At 32.5% G+C, this 15,086-nt stretch overlaps 1 pseudogene across 5 annotated transcripts; it reads left to right on the plus strand.

Moving 5' to 3' along the window:
- The first annotated feature begins 8,368 nt into the window (after positions 1 to 8,368).
- LOC110822267 (protein ASYMMETRIC LEAVES 2 pseudogene) lies at positions 8,369 to 12,693 on the plus strand (annotated as a pseudogene). Of its 5 annotated transcripts, none has more exons than XR_015818331.1 (5): positions 8,369 to 8,523; positions 8,707 to 8,813; positions 8,956 to 9,038; positions 9,842 to 10,895; positions 12,333 to 12,692. The product of XR_015818331.1 is annotated as a protein ASYMMETRIC LEAVES 2 pseudogene, transcript variant X3 (transcript). The 5 variants fall into 5 exon arrangements; XR_015818330.1 differs by lacking the exon at positions 8,369 to 8,523 and adding an exon at positions 8,540 to 8,572; XR_015818333.1 differs by lacking the exon at positions 8,369 to 8,523 and adding an exon at positions 9,712 to 9,773 and having other exon boundaries at positions 8,541 to 8,813; positions 12,333 to 12,693.
- Positions 12,694 to 15,086: the final 2,393 nt, after the last annotated feature.

The raw sequence follows: 15,086 nt of genomic DNA on the forward strand, positions 1-15,086 counted from the left end.
TAAGCCCCACATAAAATAATAATAATAATAATAATTAAATTAATATGTGCTATTAAGCCTATCTTTGTTGTATGCATATACATATATATATATATATATTTGAAATTATCCCTATTAAAAATTACATAAAAGTCATTATATGGCCTTTTTTTTTTAATCATTTGTCAAACTTTTAATTTTAAAATGACCAAAAGAGATAACTCATAATCTTACTGATTGTCTTCACTTATCAAATCAAAATGTCAAGATATCTTAAAAAAGAATAGAAAGCTAACTTAAAATTACAAATAAATAAATAAATAAATCAAATAGTAAAGATAATTTAACTTTTTTTTATAAAATTTCAAAAAATATATATAATGCATTAAATTTTGGTAATATTTATTTATATTTTAAATAATAATTTGCATTTCATTTTTTTTTATATTTATTATATTTTAAATATAAAGTTTTTATTTATAAAAAATTTTAATAATCTTGCTATAACTAGGTTTGCTAATCGATCGGTGATATACATTCTAATTATATAGTAGAATACGTTTTTTATCGGTCTTACCCGTAAATATAGATATATTACGTAAAATTCTTATATTTTTTTCTTTCTACTTTTACTTTAAACTTACACTTACAGTATTTCATTTTTATTGAAAGACAGAGTTGCAGGCGGAGACTAAGAAATTGAACTATGTGGTGATAAATTCCAACTCTTAAATTATAATATTTATTGTCAAAACTTCAAATTGTTTTTATTAATTTCTAATTCTAACATTTATTATTTTAAAACGTTATTATTCAATGACCGAAAAACTCACTATAAATTTTAAGCTTATAGTTTTTTTACTTTTAATGTTTGTTTAAATTAGTCATTATCTTAATTTTTCATCAAATTAAATTTTTTTATTTTTTTAAAAAAAATTGATTTAGTTCTTTACTGTTAATAAAAATTAAACTACTAATTTAGTATGTTATATGTCAAATTTATTAACATGTGCTGTTTTTTTTTTTTTTTGTAATACACGAGTCCATAAATTTAGTTCAAGATAATTTAATATTAATAAAAAAATAATTTAAAATAATTTTATTTTTATTTTTTTACGAAAATTGAGTTTTGAATGTATTTGAAAATATTTTTAAAAATCATGACCAAAGTAGAAATAAGAAAGGACTCATTTGAAAAGAAATATGAAAAATTGGTACATAAACAAAATTTTTCAAAGTTTGGCCACATGGACCACCACGTTAGTAGCGCAGCCAGTCACCACGCGCTGTGTGGCAGACACGAGAACATGCGTCCATACGAGAGGCTACGCGGGCGATCCGCGTGGATCCGCGTGGAAGCGAATCCAATGGCCTAGATTGCACCTCCCGCGCACGGATGACCCAAATCTGTTTTCTCGTGATCGAACAACTGAATTTGATCAGATCGTGTGATCCATATTAATTCTCCAAATAAGGGAGATCCAACTATTGAGGATGGGTCACGTTGCCTCGAACAAACAATGAAGATGAATATTTAAACTCCTCTTTGCAAAGAACCCTAACATTAGCCGCCATAAAGGTGATCGGAAAAAAAAGAAAAAGAACAACCTCAAAGTGAACCAGACACTGAAGAATGAGACTAACACTGTTGTCATCGCACCGGAGCCACTACTGACGTCGAAAAGGTAAATTTTTTTTTCTTGTTTTGCTCGAAATTGAATTTAGAACCTTTCCACGCCCATATGAGAGCCGAAAGGCCAACAAGTGAGCCGAAAAATACGAGCGGAGCTCGACCGAGCCATCATGACGTCAAACCAAAAACTCCTCCGATGAATCCCTTCTTGTATCTCATTTCCTTCGATTCTTTGATCAATGTGTTCCTCGTCTCTTTCTGATGCAGCTTAGCTAAAAGGAAAAACTCTTACCGTAAGAGAGGAACGATAGAGCCGCTGCACCGGAGAACCCTCCTTACTGGTACGGTCTTGATTTTTTCCTTTTCATGCTGATAGAGGCTCCTTAACCTTATTTTTCGTAGGTTTTCATGCAAAACCGATCAAAAATAACCAAAATTGGCTGAAAACAACCAAATCGAAAGGAAATGTCGCCGTGGGCAGCAGAGCCAACACCAAAGCACAGCGGTGCCATTGCGCCGGAACCCTAAACCGGGCGAAAAAGTTTAAAAATACTTATTTTGGTATTTTTGGGATATTTTAAAATACGTGATGCGTATTTTTGATTTTCACAAAAAAAAAAACTCAGGAAACCAAGGAATCACTGAGAGGCGTAGAAAATAGAACGATGTTTTGAACACCGATTCAGGGTAAGAATCTCTCACTTTTTTTTCGTTATTGTAAAGTAAAGTTTAAATAATTAATAACGGTGTGTTTTGTAAAATTAAGAAAATCTTAAAATCAATTACAGGTCACCAGTGGAACCGTTAACTGGTTTATATGACATTGCTTATTTTATTGATACTGTTCAATTATTACTAGACTGTTAATGTTTGTTTACTGCATATTTTTTAAATTCATAGGTTTAATTTAATTGTCTTCTTATTTATTAATTTACTTAAATGTTTATCCCTATTATTTGATTGATTTTAAATAAATGTTTGATTATGCTTATCACCAAATGTTCAATTTTAAACTATATAGTCTACTAAATTATCGTTCTATTTCCCCTGTAATCATGAAATGGGATTGTAGTTGTAATTGGTAACTAGTGAATGATGTGAACATGTCTATAAAAGAGCTTATCGAGCTGGGGAATGGTGTATGAACCCGGTGCATAAGGAAAACCCTACCGCAGACAATTTTTCAGTCGAACGGCGCTGAGAAGTCTTATACCAGAAAAGATTGGGATGTATAAAATACTCTCATATCGGACGAAGTATCGAGGTGATGGTATATTTGATGCTCATTACCGAACGGGGGTATAGGGACGACTGATTGATTGATAATTTAGATATTGGGTTTACATGTAGGGGAGACGTCCTTATGAACCGCTAGAGTTACTGGTAAGTAGGTAAAAATATAACTTTATTGTTATTATTCATTTAATTCTGTAATAAAAATGTTATTTGGGTTATTATTTTTATAAGTCGGTTTTAAAAACTCGTAAGGATAAATATGAAATAATAATTTTTAACTTAAACGAATTGATTTAAAAAGAAATAATAGTTTAATTAGCTGTTTGACGATTTTTACCAACATTTAATTTTCCGTATTTATATTAAGTGTAATATTCTTGCTGGATTAATGTAGTTCATCTCCCTTATTTAATCATTTCAGATTAGGAAGATCAAAATTCAGATCCTGAACTGTAAGAAGGTTGCGAACAAAAGTTATCTTCTGCATCTAATTAGAGTTGTCCAGTGGAGGTTAACTCTATTGGATCTTTAGTTGCATTTATTTATTTATTTATTCCGTCACTGAAACTACCTAAAAAATGTATTACCGTAATTTTATTGGTCACCATAATTTATTGTGTAATGAATATAAATTTTAAACTCTAAATTACTTACCCTTATAATTACTTAATTCATTATTTCTATTTCTTAAAGTTCTGGACTTTTACATTTTTATTAGTCCGAGTATATATCAAATGTCATGTTACATGACATATGATATTAAAAAATATAAATTTGAACATATTCAAACTAGTTCACGTATAAAATAAAATAAAAACTTAACTTGCATACTTAAAAGCAAGGATGGTGAATCGATACTTAGGAGAAAAAGTAATTTGTAGATGTCGATATACCAAGTATTGACAAGGATAGTTCAAACTGTGGCCACCCTTAAAGACAAGCTCAATTTAATCCAATAAACATGGAATAAATATTTAGACGTAACCAGTCACATCTGTCATCTATAATAGTAATGAAATTTGCAATCTTCCTAAATAAGAGTCAGAAACTATGTAGAGAGATAAAAATATTTTTCCAAACTCTCATTTGTTTTTTGCTCATAAAAATCAATTTTTTTTTCTTTTTTCTTTTGCTGTCAATCCCTCCCCTCTTCTCTTATTTTTCTTTTATTTTCCAAACCAAAAATGCCTCCCATTTGTAGCTACATTTGCTTAGTTCTTTTGGCTCTCTTTTATGTTTGTTGTTTTCTCTTTTTTATACATTTATAAATTTAAAACAATATGCTTTCTCTCATCGAACAGTTACACCAAGTCATATTTTTAAATTATTCTTTTTTCGCTCTTTGGTTTGGTGCACCGTATATAGTAATTTTCGTCATTGCCATCAAATTTCTCCCCTCCGTACCTTTGAATTGCTCTCGCCAGAGCCCTATTGGCTAGCCCTTGCCATAAAAATCTTGTAAAGAGACAAAAATGATATATTGGTTTTAGCATGTTTGATGGTAGAGAAAAGAACTAATAAATGAGTTAATGAGTTTTTTCGTACCAGTCAATCAATGAGTGTTCTTGTTTTTAGATCAATCTAAATTAAAATATATTCATATTTTTTAAGTATTATGTCAAACATTATATGATATTTAACACGTAACACTTTAAATTAACGATGTTTACTTCTATTAACAAAAAAAAAAAAGTAACTCAAATTTTTTTAAAAAATACATCATAGATTAATTTAACTAAAAATTGAGATATAAACTAATTTCAACAAAAATTAAATGAATGTTTCAAACTTTATTTTAATAATAAAAAATACGAACCATATATATATATGTATTAAATATAAGCGACAGGTGAGGTGCATTTATAACAACAGGAGACAGATTGCATGATGGCACATCAGAATATTCATCAGTATGTATTTATTAAATTGAAAAAGTTGCTTTTGGGGCATTCCATGTCAAATCCATGCACGTGAGAAACGCCTGACCCCAAGAAAAATCAAGACCCACAATATATATATATATATAAATATATTAGCCGAAAAAAATTAATAATAATAATAAAAATAACACGCATACATATGCACATATATATATATATATATATAGAAGAGACAAAAATATAGGTGATTTGCATGCAAATGGCAGGTTGTGTGGTCATCAAGCAAAGTCATTATCCCATTTTACCTTTCAAAACTTTCAACATTACCAATCAATTTTCCGTACTTTCTCAATCTTTTTATATCTAGTTTACATTTTCAAAGTCGGGGGAAGCTTTAATATTTGTAAACATGTTTTTATTGCTAAGTATACTGTTTTTAAGATTTTAATAAATATATATACACACACACATATCTATATCTAAGGATGACAGTAGGTTGAATTTGATATAAACCTTATAAAATATGAAACTCACCTATAATTATAATATATAAATTTTATATGTATTGATTTATATACATATATATATATATATATGTGTGTGTGTGTATAAATTGTGTTTCAATTTATACATATGTTATTTTAGTTAAAAATTTAAAATATTTTTTATATATAGAGTATCAGAGTTAAGTTTGAAATTTTTTCACAATTAAATAACACATTATGTACCTGGCTCCAATAGGATTTGATTTAAAACATAATAGATTAGAATGCATTTGATATATCACCATTTTTTTTTTTAATTACTAAATATGTATTAACATGTGCAGAGAAGTAAGTTGCTTAAATAAATAATTGTTAATGTTAATCTTAATTGGAGAAATTATTGACTTAAGTGACTAAAGAGAGTAGTTGAAGATGTTAAATACAATAGTTATGCATGTTTACGTAGATAACAAGTTTTAACAAACACCATGTTCAACATTTACTACCTTTAGAACACTTAATCTAATGTGTAAAAAACCCTGTTTTCAGATTTAGTTAGTACATTAATTATGAAATATTCAGGTTGGTGGAGGGGAATATTAAACTAGATAGTCAAATACTACTATTAGATCTAATAATTAGAAACCTTAAGTTTAATAATTAGATAACAATTATGAATTCTAACCATCTTGACCGAATCATCCATGGAAAAACTGAATACAATAATCACTCCAAACCCAAATTAATTTCTGTTCCAAAAGAGAATAACATGAGAACAAGTGTATAGTTGGATACGTAAAGATCCCTAATTACATACTTTCATTTTATCTATATACTTATATATCAGAGTGTTTAAGTTGTGGGAAAAGAAGAAACAAAAAAAAAAAAAAAAGTTTCTGTAGAGTCTTGGGGATCTAAATAATTACTGAAAAAGAGGGAAGGAAGAAAACATGAATGAGAGAAAAAGGGATGCCATGGCAGAGGCAAACCAAAAAGCACTTACTAACTAAGCATCTCCCAGCTATAGTACGTCCTTTTATAAAATCCATTTTTGTTAAGCACTTACCACCAAAATGATGAAAGAAAGAAACCATATCTTTACAAATCCATATAATCTTCCGTCTCTGTAATTATCATAATCGATATGTACCTCCATTTTCCTCTCTCTCTCTCTCTCTCCAGATATGTACTGATCTGCTTCTTCTCTCTCTATCTCTAGACTTGTTGCATTCAGTGATCAATAAATGAAAATGAATCTATGCTCACGCAAATGCTCACCAAACGCGCAGGCTCTGTGCGGTGGGTTGGGGACGCAGGCAGTCAGTGGTCTCGCCACAACGCCCAGCAGATCAGAAATTATGCAGGGACCGAGCGAGGTGAGCCATCAGCCAGCGCGGCCAGAAGAGGGACCAGTTCCACGCCACTGTCAAATTCAAACCTCTTCTTCTCCCTTCCTTCCTTCCTTTTTGTCTCCCCTTACTTGTGGGTCCCACTATCTCTCCCTCTCGTATTTTCCCCTCCTCCTCCGTCTCCTCCCTAGGAAAAAGCCAAAATACAGAAAGACAGAGACCGGCAAGAAGGTACTATACCAATGGCGTCATAGTGCATCTCACACGTTTCCTCACCAAATTCCACACGTGTGGTCGCTTCAAATACTCTCATGTCGAAGGTCGGTCACATGCTGAATATATAAAATTGAGCTCCAACTTTTCTACAAAATAATTATAAATCTCGAAAGTATAAAAAATTCTTAGTTAAGCAAAGAAGAAAAAAGTAAACTAAAGGAATGAAAATGTCAACCAGCCGGCGGTTTATGACCAGAGAGAGAGGTTGATTCACCATCAGCCGGTAACGGACATGATCTCTTCCATCCATCCATCCATCACTTCATGGAGAGACAGAGAAGCTTAAGGTTCAGTCACTTCAAAATCAATGTACCTCGAAACTGGTCAATCGAAACGACTGTGCGCAGGTGGATTGTCCGTACGTGACGCCCTGACCGGGAATAGCAGGTCACTCCACTGATCCATCTCTTCCCCCCCTCCCCCACACCTTTCTCCCTCGTGAATCGTGCGCGCTGATGCTTTAGAAGGTTGAAGGAGGAGGAGTTTCTCACGAGAAAATCGATGAGGAACACAATTTTACGAAATTACCCCTCATGAATTAGAAAAGTACAACTGGATGCATCATAACGGGTCAGGTGCACGGAGGCAGAGCGCTGTTATCCTCTTTTACTCTTTCACGCGCTGCGCGCATGCCATGCTGCATTTTGACGTGCTGCACAAAAATGGTAATCGCGCTGTACCCAAGTCCGGTATAATTACCTAAATGCCCTCCCTTAATATTTTACATAACTTATCTCCAATTGTTTAATAAATTTAATTTTATATCCTAATTTAATCACATCATATATATTGTTGGGTCAATTTTATGTACTTATAATATATAATATATGATTGGTCATACCGGGGGGGCTAAATAGTTTTGCGAAGTGGTAGAAGACAAATAAAATTATTGTACAAAGAATTCTTCTTGTACTTAGATTCTTTTGTTTTTTATTTGATGGAGAACATTTTTATAATATGGTAGTATTCAAATTAATAATGACTCGTAACAACTAATTATATATTCCTATAATTTTCTCAAAAATATATTTATTTTTTGTAAACAACTTATATATGTTTTTCTCTTTGTCCTTTTTACTTTGAGAAAAAAAAAAACATAACCCACAATTTTCTTCAACATTTGCAAAGTAATAATTCTACATATTAAAAAATTACTTATTTTCTTCGATTATTTATTTTTTAATGTACAATAACTTCAATAAAATATCGAATTAGTAACATTTGTAGCACAATAATTTCAATAAAATATTGCACTTGTTTTTTTTAGGTAAAAACTTTTACACATATCACTCAAAAGTTCAATATAATTTTTTTTTTTATAATTTAAGGGTATTTTTAAATTAGTAGAGACGCGATAAAATATGCATGAAAAATTAATTAGTAAAAGAGAAGAGCAATATGAAATGTATCACATGATAAATTAATGTTACGAAGATTGATAAAGAGGAAAACACTTTTTTTTCATATACTTTAGATCTACATAGAAAGGGTATTTTGGGAATAAGATAGGTTATTATAGAAACCAGAGACTATTCATAATAAGGTAATCCTTTAAGGGGATTATATTTTAATGATAGCCAAAAAAAGGTAAAAGAAACCACGGAAATTTGATCCTACGGTTATCAGCGCACACGCCAAATCTCAACGGTTGGAGATTCTACCTATAAAACAGACGTTGTCACCATGTAAGTGCCTCCTTCACCCCTTTTTCAAGTCATCATTCCTGTTTATCTCGTCTCTCTCACAAATCTCTCTCTATCTTTTTTTTTTTTTTTAAATATAAATTAAAATCTGCAGAGATTTTTCATTTTTTTATTATCTGATCATTTCCATTCCTATTTTTTGTTTGGGATCGTGAAACTCAAAAGATCGGATCGAGGCGCTGCGACTCTCGAGCCCTAGACCAGAGGGCGTTATTCTTTATCTCTCTCTCTCTCTCTCTCTCTCTCTCTCTCTCTCTCGCTCGCTATCTGAGGTGCGGCTTTCTTTTTCTTTTTTTTTTTTTCTTTTTTTTTTTTTTGCTTTATCGTCTTCCAGCGGTTAGTTAATGATCGCGGAAAGAGTGAAAACGTCGACGTTTCCGTCTCTTAAACTGAGTCGTCGTTAGTTTCTTGCAGGTGTTCTTTTATGGACTTTCAAGACGCCGAGAGAGAGAGACCGTGATCTCGATCAATTGTTTTTTCTTCAAACGAAATCGAAGGTAATCGGAGATGAGATTTCGATATCATTTGAAAGTCCTCTCTTGTTAGGTTTCTTTATTTTTTGAAATTAAAAAATATTTTTGAGGATTTGATTTGGCAGATATCCACGGGTAAGGGAAATAATCTTCCTGTTTGGATATGGAAATTTGAAGATTTAGGAGATATCATTTTCCAAATAAAAATATATGTATATAATATATGAGGAAGCAAAACGGATCTAGTGCAGACCGAGAGTTTCTTGCATTTCAAGACGACGATGAAGTATACGGTTGGCTAAGAGAGAGATTGAGGAGTTGTTGGAGACGCTTTGATTGATTGCAGGCATTTTTATTTGTTTACATTTCTCGTAATTTACTCCCATTAGTTACCAGATCACTATTTCTTGTTCTACAGTCGCTCTCTCTCTCTCTTAAACTGAAAACATGTGCATGTGAAGCCATGTTTGGAGGTTGGCAATACCCGCTATATAATTTTCCCCGTCTGTTCTCCTTTTCTTTGATTTCCATTTCAAGTTCACCGTTCGATTATGCGAATCTTCTTTTTGTTTTTTGAAAAAAATAAATAAATTTCGAAGACTTATCGTATCGGTCTCTTAACTGCAATAATGTCATGCTTTTGATTATGAGAAAGCTTTTAATGGAGCTATAATCTTTTATTTCTCTTTATTTTTAGGTTGCAAAGGAAGCTTCCCTGAATTCTTCATGCATTGATCTCCGTGTTTCCCCATTTCAATGGTCTTTTTTTTTTTTTTTTAAATGGAACAATATATAAAATTAATAATTCTGATTTGTAATTTTTTTAGATTGGAAAGAGAAGAAAATGTCATCAGCCAACACACCCTGCGCTGCGTGCAAGTTACAGAGACGAAAATGCACACAAGAGTGCGTATTTGCACCCTATTTCCCACCAGATCAGCCTCAGAAGTTCGCTTATGTACATAAGGTTTTTGGAGCAAGCAATGTGGCTAAGATTCTCAACGAGCTCAACGCATCACAGCGAGAAGATGCCGTTAATTCTCTCTTCTACGAGGCCGAGGCTCGTCTCCGGGATCCCGTCTACGGCTGTGTGGGTCTCATCTCGATCCTTCAACACAGGCTTAAGCAGGTGCAGACTGATCTGTTAAACGCCAAGAAAGAGTTAGCGACTTATATCGGCCCACAGGCTATGCTTCCCATGCTTCAAGGCCCAACGTTTGTAGCGCAACAACCTCTTGGCATGGGCAACTCGCCTTCTTCTTCAATGCTCCATCATAATATGATGCCCATGATGGGTATCCCTGCAGTGCCTTCACATGGTGGTGGGCAGCTGGTCATACGCGAGCCACAGCAGCAACAGCAACAGCAACAGCAACATCATTCCCAGCAAATATTTGAAGCTCAACCCTTGGGTGCGGTTACGGCTGTGAGAGAGCAGCACCATCATAACATGTTCAGGGTTTATGATCAACAACAGCAACACCAGCCGCCACAACAGCCAGAACTTGTGAGGTTTAACAGTGGGTTTGAGGCGTCTGCCGGTTCGGTCACTGCTACAGGATTCAGCCAGATGAATTCTTCTGGCATGTCAGCGTCTTTGGCTGTGGGAAATTTTGATACCCATTATCAGATTCAAGGACAACCAGAAACCCACCACCACCAGATTCAGGCGCAGCTTCTGCTTCAGCCACAACAGCCTCAACCTCAGCCACACCCACATCCACAACCACAAGCAGCGCAACAGCGGCGACATCAACAGCCGCAGCAGCAGCAGAGGCCAGAAAGCGAGGAGGGCCGGAGTGTTGATCCATCATGTTAAAGCTTTCAATTATAAATTTTGTTTTGTCTCCTCGCTTTCATTAATTGAAGAAGTATTTCTAGGTATGTGTTCCCTTCCTTCTTTAGCGTAAGGTTTTATCGTTTATGCCAGTTTACACATGAAGATATCCGCGTTGCACATCAGATTTGGCATTCATTAAAATGTTTTGATGTTTTTATGAAATCTGTTTTGTTTTTTGATACACGCGTCCGCATCGCAGTTAGTTGTAAGCTAAAATTAGTGCATAAAGCCAAAGGTGTGTGGTCGAGAGAATTGTTGTCTTATCTGACCGAAGGATGTCATTTTTAGTCACTCCCTTTAAACCTTTTAAGTAAAGGGTGGTATGAGATAGCTCCCCTAAAATTTACCTTTATATATATATATATATATATACTCGACGTCCCTCTTGTCGTCCGTATAATATATTTCAACAAAATAAATCAACCCAGGTCTTACTTCTTTCTTGTGTTTCATAAGATTTTCTTTAAGAAAATAGTACTATAATAACATAGCTTTTAGATAGTGGATATAACCAAAACTAAAACTAATGTAATGTTACAAATGTACTGTTTGATTACGATTAGAATTTGATGCCTTGGATATATATTTTAACTAGACGATATAGTCAACTCTCGAAAAACTATTTCTTAAAAGTTTTTAGGAAAAAGAAAATAATTCGTTTATAACCAAAAGCTTTTCAACTTTTTAATACTTTTTACATATTATCAAATCTTTGTGAATTCTTGTTATAACCAAAGAGTACTTTTAAAATATCTTTAATCATAAAGAAGAAGAAGAAGAAGAAGAAAGAAAAAAAAAAAAAAATCAAACCAAACATCATTGTAGGTTACTCATCAAACATTAGGCAAAAAATAGGAAAGGGGTTTTGACTGGATCGGTAGAGCGTGCGTGTCTATCATTTAATGGTCTTGTCTTGTGTGTCATGATATACTTGAGATCTTCTTCGCTCTGACTACCTGACATCACTTGCACAGATGCTTTAGTTCTATCTAATAAGGGTATTATATTTTTCTATCATTAACAATAGAAAAAGGATGTGTTTCTTTTTATTTTATTTTATTTTTTCTTTCTTTCTTTCTTTCTTTTAGCAGACTAGAGCATTTTCCGTCTGAATTTGGTGGTACCAGTATTTTGAAACAAGTGCTTTGACATATCCATATGGGTTTTGGGTCAAAATTTAAGTCAGCCTCTATTAACCCCTGTGGTTATTTCTTATCAATGGATTCTGCCCGTCCTATCTCAATCCTCTCTCCTAAAAGAAAATCTTCATCTGTTTTAGGTAGCCTGCGTTAATGATCATATTTTTATTGTTACTTGTAAACTTAAGTGCTCGTGATTTTTAATTTGTTTTTCATTTAACATTTTTAAAGGAAACAACCATAATTTTATGTGACTAGTCTCTTTCTATTGATGAATTTGCTGCTTGCATGTTTTGACGGTGTTTCTCTTCATCTCCTTTTTTATTTTGTTTTGTGCAGCTAGCATTTGGAGCCATACAGGCGAACACAGAGAGAGTGAGAGTTAATGTGGATAGGTTTTGGAGAGATTGACATCTGAGATACAAAGTCAGCATTAGTTTTTTGGGTTTTGGTGAAGGCTGTATTGGGTGACAAGAGAATAGAGATTTTTTTTTTTTTTTTTATATAAGAAATCTAGGATCTGCATCGTTTCCCGAGTACAGTTCTTTTGCTCATTTTTTTTCCTATCACACACACACACACACACATATATCTTCTTACAATTTTATTTTCCCTCATTTTGGTTCGGAACCTGACAGTTCTCCACCAAATAAAAGATTAAACACAGTTTATACAGACATGCAAATTGATATTCGTTGTGGGAAATTCTTTTCATTAGAAGCTTCATATTCAGAATCTAAAACTAATATATACTAATACTGAAATTCTTAAAGTCTGCGTACAACATTGTCGTACATTTTTTTTTTTTTTTTTTTTATAATATATAAGTTGCTTAATATTTAAGTCGTTTTCTCATTAGAAGGGGCTCCGGAGCGTATGCATCTTCGTATACAAACTAAAAAAACTATATCAGACTGAAAATTTAAAATGTTATTTCATTTTTTATATGAATCGAAACAAAACGTTTGAATGGAGCAAGCAATGTGGTTTAAGATTCTTTACGAGCTCAACGCATCACAGCGAGAAGTTGCCGTTAATTCTCTCTCCCACGAGGCCCAGACTCGTCTCCGCTGTCTACGGCTGTGGGGGTCTCATCTCGATCCTTCAACGCAGGTGCAGACTAATCTCTTAAACGACAAGCAGACGTTGGGTCTTCATGCGTGGCAAGCATAGCCTGTGGGCCGGTGTTAAGCATCCGACAGTCTCTTGGCGTTTAACAGTTCAGCCTGCACCTGGTGAAGCCCTGTTCTTTGGAGAACGAGTCTCGGCCTCGTAGAAGAGAGAATTAACAGCGGCTTCACGCTTTGATGCGTTCAGCTGGTTGAGAACTTTGGCTACATTGCTTGTTCAGAAAACTTCATGGACAGAAGCGAACTTCTAAGGCTGATCTGGTGGGAAATACGCACTTGTTTTTCAGTGCTGCATCATAATATGATGCCCTCTGATGGGTATCCCCCTACGGTGCCCTTTCACATGATCGGCAGGCAGCTGGTCGTCTTTACTCCATGCAATTTTCTTCTTCTCAAATCAACTCCTGCAGTTTTTACAGAATCCACAAGCCCAAAAGAGGTATTTGCCATAAAGTTATGTGTATACATATATATATTATGTATAAAACTAAATATTAGAATAAAATATGGGACTTAAAATAATAATTTGACCTAAAAGATAAAATACAATATTTTATGAATAGAGTTGGAACAGATTACAAATTTTTTTTTTTTAATTTTTTAATTTTTTTATTCTTCTTTTAAAAGGAGGCGGCAAAAGGGAGTTTTCATTAATAGTTGGAACAGATTACGATGAGAAAGAAATTTGTGACGAATAAATATTTAATTAAAATTGTTTTCAGAATTAATTAGTATAATTGTTCTAATCAATATTTATAATCATATTATATAAATCCGTAACAAGGAATCATGTTGACTCATTTGGGACCTATACTAATTAAAAACTTTAATTTTAATTTATATACAAAAAAGAAAAATTCTCTCTCAAAATATTCCAATTATACTCTATATATATGTGTGTGTGTATAAATTGTTAATCCAATCATGGACTTGATGGAATGGGTTTGATAACCACGTGCATTTCATTATTAAATTGCTCAAATGTACTTGCGTGTTCAAAAATTCATAAATAAATTACTATAAATAGATAATAAAATAGTAATTTTTTTTACTAATAATGTGGTGATTCAATGGTTAATATTGTTATATTTTATTGAAAATGTAAATTTTATTATTTTATAAGTGTATTATAAGTCAGCAATGATCGCTGTATGATATTTAATATAATGGATTCGAATATTTAATTTATTAATATGTTGATAGATTATATTAAATATCAATGAATTTATTATATTTTTGGGTGAAACAAATATTTCGTAACAGTTAAGTCTTTTTAATTGAAATAGTCATACCGAATTAAAATTTTGATATTAATTTTTTTCTTATATTAAAAAAATAATGTTTTAGTTGAATTTGCATGTATATAAATTGTAAAGACCCGGAACTTAAATAAAAATAAGATCATAAATTAAATGCGGAAGCGTATAATAACATTAAAGTTTACATTCCTTACATATAAATTAACATTAGAGGATACAGAAATATCCTTTTTCCAACGGTTCATAAAACATAAAACATAATAACATATGAAAATAATAAATAAACGTTGTAGAGAGGTTAATCCTCCACTAACTCTTGATAAGATCCGGAGAAGACACCTACTCACAGCCCTCCTGCTGATCAAAATATAAATTTTGGTATTCTTGATTTGAAATAGTTAATAGGAGAGGAGGTTAGCTGCACTAACTCAATAAAAATATCACACTACTTACCGATACAGAAATCGAAGGTTGATAAAAATAATAAAAACAACAAATTGAGTTTTTAATTTAAGAAAATTTATTTATCATAAGAAAAATCATTTATTGCATACTTACCGTTGTGAGATTTTTAAAACTGACATGTAGAGACAATAACTCAAATAACATTATGATTTCATATTCAAGTGAGTAAGAATAATAATTTTTCCTTTTTATTTTATTTGCTGGTATCCCTAAAGGTCCATACAGGTATTCCACTATAT

The sequence above is a fragment of the Carica papaya genome, chromosome 4 (assembly GCF_054855325.1).
Source record: "Carica papaya isolate Zhongbai chromosome 4, ASM5485532v1, whole genome shotgun sequence".
Taxonomy (NCBI): domain Eukaryota; kingdom Viridiplantae; phylum Streptophyta; class Magnoliopsida; order Brassicales; family Caricaceae; genus Carica; species Carica papaya.